Source organism: Pundamilia nyererei, unplaced genomic scaffold (assembly GCF_000239375.1).
Source record: "Pundamilia nyererei isolate P.nyererei 1_Seehausen unplaced genomic scaffold, PunNye1.0 scaffold00139, whole genome shotgun sequence".
NCBI lineage: Eukaryota > Metazoa > Chordata > Actinopteri > Cichliformes > Cichlidae > Pundamilia > Pundamilia nyererei.
The window spans coordinates 906,204-909,925 of NW_005187540.1; the positions used below are offsets into that span (position 1 = coordinate 906,204).

At 43.6% G+C, this 3,722-nt stretch overlaps 1 protein-coding gene across 1 annotated transcript in view; it reads right to left on the bottom strand.

Moving 5' to 3' along the window:
* Nucleotides 1–2,298, bottom strand: part of LOC102209586 (collagen alpha-4(VI) chain-like) — a 23,563-nt gene extending 21,265 nt beyond the window's left edge. Inside the window, exon 1 of the mRNA XM_005744190.1 lies at nucleotides 2,179–2,298. The gene's annotated coding sequence lies outside the window, so the exon portion shown is untranslated. The remainder of the gene's footprint in view (nucleotides 1–2,178) is intronic.
* Nucleotides 2,299–3,722: the final 1,424 nt, after the last annotated feature.

The following is a 3,722-nucleotide window of genomic DNA, read 5'->3' on the forward strand; positions in this document are numbered from 1 at the left end:
CACACCCACACACACGCACACACACACCCACACACGCACACACGCACACGCACGCACGCACACACACACACACTCTTATGGCTCACAGGAGGGGATCTAAGCTATAAAATGAGCAGGTCATACATGGCTGCAGTCGACAGTGTGGGCGTGTCCATCGTTGTGGGTGTGGTGTGTCAGATCAGTGTCATAAACTGATTTTAATAAGCTGACGAGTGGAAAAAAGTGGAAACCCCCACCCTCAGTTTTCAGAATAAAAGCTTTCTTAAACTCTCCCACAGCTCCACAGATGGACGCTGCACGTCTGTAACTCTGCCTGTAGCATCACAGGAATAATTAGCTGACACTTACAGTCACATCCAAATAAAACGTCACTCAGAGGCCACGCCCCTATTAATGCAAATTTGCATACTGGCATAAATAAAATCTTTCAGAAGAGGCTGAGAGCATCGAGAAAATGCTGGAGAGCGGTGCTGATTCTGGAATGTTCTCCTGGAGCTGAGGGGACCTCACTGACGCACTGCAGACACATTTTAGGCTCCTATATGATGAAACTGCAGAGCTTTTTAGGCGCCGTCCAAAGACTGAAATGGAAACCAGAGGAGCTGCAGTTGGAGAGGATGGGGGCTCACCGTATGGAAGTTCAACAGTGACAAAAACACGACACAAACCTGCAGAGAAACTAATCTTTGTTTTACAGATGTCAGCTTTTATCAGCGTCATTTGTCCTTTTTTAAATATTAGTCTACAGATACGAACACATTAACCACACAGCACAGCTTCAACTCGAAGCTTTTACATTCACAGCTCAGCAGTTAGAGCTCTGAGATCCCACAGCGTCCATGAATGTCTGCATCTCCGCGAGGGCCTGCAGAGACTCGCACGGCCATCCTCAGCCTCATCCTTAAAAACAGTTTGACTTCCTCTCCAACACATTTGTTTGATTATTATTTGATTATCTGAACTTTGTCTGTTTCTGGTGTTTTTCAGTGGACATTAAGCTCGATGTTACTCAAAGGCAGTGACTTGTGTTTGTCTCCTACCCCAGATTAATCCTCAGATTAATGCTGGGATGGATTTCATGAGTCCTGGCTGAGAGGAGGACCCACAAACTTTCATCAATAATTTAAAATCAAACAAACTTAAGTGCGATCTTGGTGGTGTAGGCAATATTCAAATGAGCTCACGTCAGGGGACCCAAATGAAGGTAACTGAAATAACACCTCACAGAATGATAAGAAATGTTTTCATTTTATATTTTGTGTCTGTCTGTAACAGACGGTCACATCTTAACATGTTTAAATATTTTAACTGATGTGTTTTGTGTCCTTTTAAATAATAAAAATCTCATAAAACTTGTGCAAATGTTGTTTTCTCAGAAATCTGTTTTTAGCGTCTTCATCCCAAAGATAAGTTCAGGATGTTTGAAACAGAAGAATCGATCAGAAATAAGGTTGTGTTTAAAAACAAAATCTATTGACTCTGAGTTTGATTGTGATAAAAACTAAACTGATGTCTTGCCAAACAGTTTCTGCTTGAAATGAAAAAGCTCTTTAGATTTTGGACGTTAGAGCATTTGAGACATTTCAGAGTCAGCAGTATTCAGATGAAGCCACAGTCACACTGCAGCACCGCAGGCTGAGGCTAACAAAGACTCTACAAACCACAAAACCCAACCAGCAATAAAAAACTGCACCTCATCGCGTCTCAGTGATGAACCACAAAGTAAAACATCTGAACGACTGTCTCTGACTAAAAATCAAACAATCATCACAAAAACTGCTGCAGGAAAAAAAACTTTGCACATTCTGTGCATTAAAAAGCCTCCATAGACTCATTTACCTCACAGATGAAATGCAAACAAAGCACTTTAAATGCATCAGCTCCTGTTCGTCTTTGCATGAATAATAATCAGCAATAGGAATGAATCATTTCCCCACACTTGTCGTCCTTTACAGGAAACATTCATAGCTAAGCGTCACCTTTCTACTGTCTGACACAACATTCATGTTCAAACTGAAATAAATGAATTCACAGGTTAAAACTGAGGAGTTTCTGAACCAATGAAAACTGCACAGAGAAGCTGCATGAACATCAGCCTCTGAATCAATCACTATCTGCTCTTTCCCCAGATAAATCGCTGCAGCCATCCTACCCATGCACAGGCTGCGAGTCACTTACAGATGTGCCGCTCTGCGTCCGTGCCCTCCACACATACAGCACACAAGTGGTTAGCCATATAGGGAGCTGTAACTTTTTCTGTAGGAAACGCCTTGCTGCTGTCTCCACTCCTCCCACCAGCCTGCAGTGGGGGAGAAGTGATTGCTCATGTGAGTGTAATTTATAGCTAAAGACACCAGATTGGTCTGTGGAGTTTACATGTTGTTCTGCAGGAAACCTGCTTCCTGTTTTCTTCCTTGAGCACTTACATGGCCTACATACTTGGTTGCTTCTCTGTGGTGCTTCAGAGGACACACCGGTGGGCTCTTCAGAGGGTGCTGATATAACATGTGTACATATGTTCAGATGAACCACACCAAGCATACTGTGTGCTTACAGCTTTGACTCCATGGTTGATCAGTGCACCTCATTCCCTCAGCTCATTATGTGCTTCTCTAGGAAAGTCCCGCCTTCTTCAGAGGAACAGACCCTGCATGCTGTACAGGCCCCGCCTTTTCCTTGGAGCTCCCATGACAGGAAACTAGTTTCTGGTGCTGATAACAGTCAGTGACGGTCCGATTCTGGCAAACCTTCAGCGCACCGCCTCGAGAATGAGACGACTCCCAACATCTGCTCGAGAAACAAAAAGACTTACTGAAGAAGTGGAGCGCACGTGTTCACTGGGGAAGGTTTTTCTTCCCTGCAAGAAAAAAATCCAAGAAGAGAAATCTCATCAGTGAAGCAGCTTAAAGTGAAACATCTGCCTCCATCGCAGCCGCCCCGAGGCCCAAAGGCAGAATGTTTCAGCTTGTACACATCTGGATGTGCATTAAGGCTGATCAATGACATTTAAAAAATAAAATCGTATCAGAAACGTGAGCTCGGACTTCATGGAGCCCCGAAAGAGAGGCTGACACTGAGTTTTATATTTGGCATTGTGGTATTTTGACTGGTGTTTTCTTATTTCTCGTTCGGATCTTCATGGATGGTTTTACTTATGTTTACATTCTCAGATCCTCTTACATGTAGTCTAGCCTGTGTGTTACGGGTTTCGGGTGTTTGTGGACCCAAAAGCAAGCACAGGACAGAGAAAACCAGCCGTTTATTAGGCTGATAGCAAAAAACTAAATCAAGGTGAACTGGAGAAACTAAAGCTATGACATGAACACAGCCTGAACAGGAACATGAAGAAAACCTGAGACATGAAGAGCCGAGACTCACGGGACATGAGGCGAGACAAACACAGCTGACACAAATGAGCCTGAACGCCACAGAGGAAGTAAACACACTGAACATGGAACAACAGACTCTTCAAAATCAAACAGGAACAACAAGAGACGAAGACATGACGAGCTTGACAAATGTCAAACGAGGAACAGCAGACGTGACAGACGGGGAGACACAGAACACAAGGAGAGACGCAGATAAGAGGGACGAGGACACGGGCACAGAGGACAAGACAGACTTATACAGGAAACAAGGACACATAGAAGAGACATAACTAGACGCAATAAAATAATAACACAATCATTAAACAAAATAAACTGGAAATACTGGGTGACAGA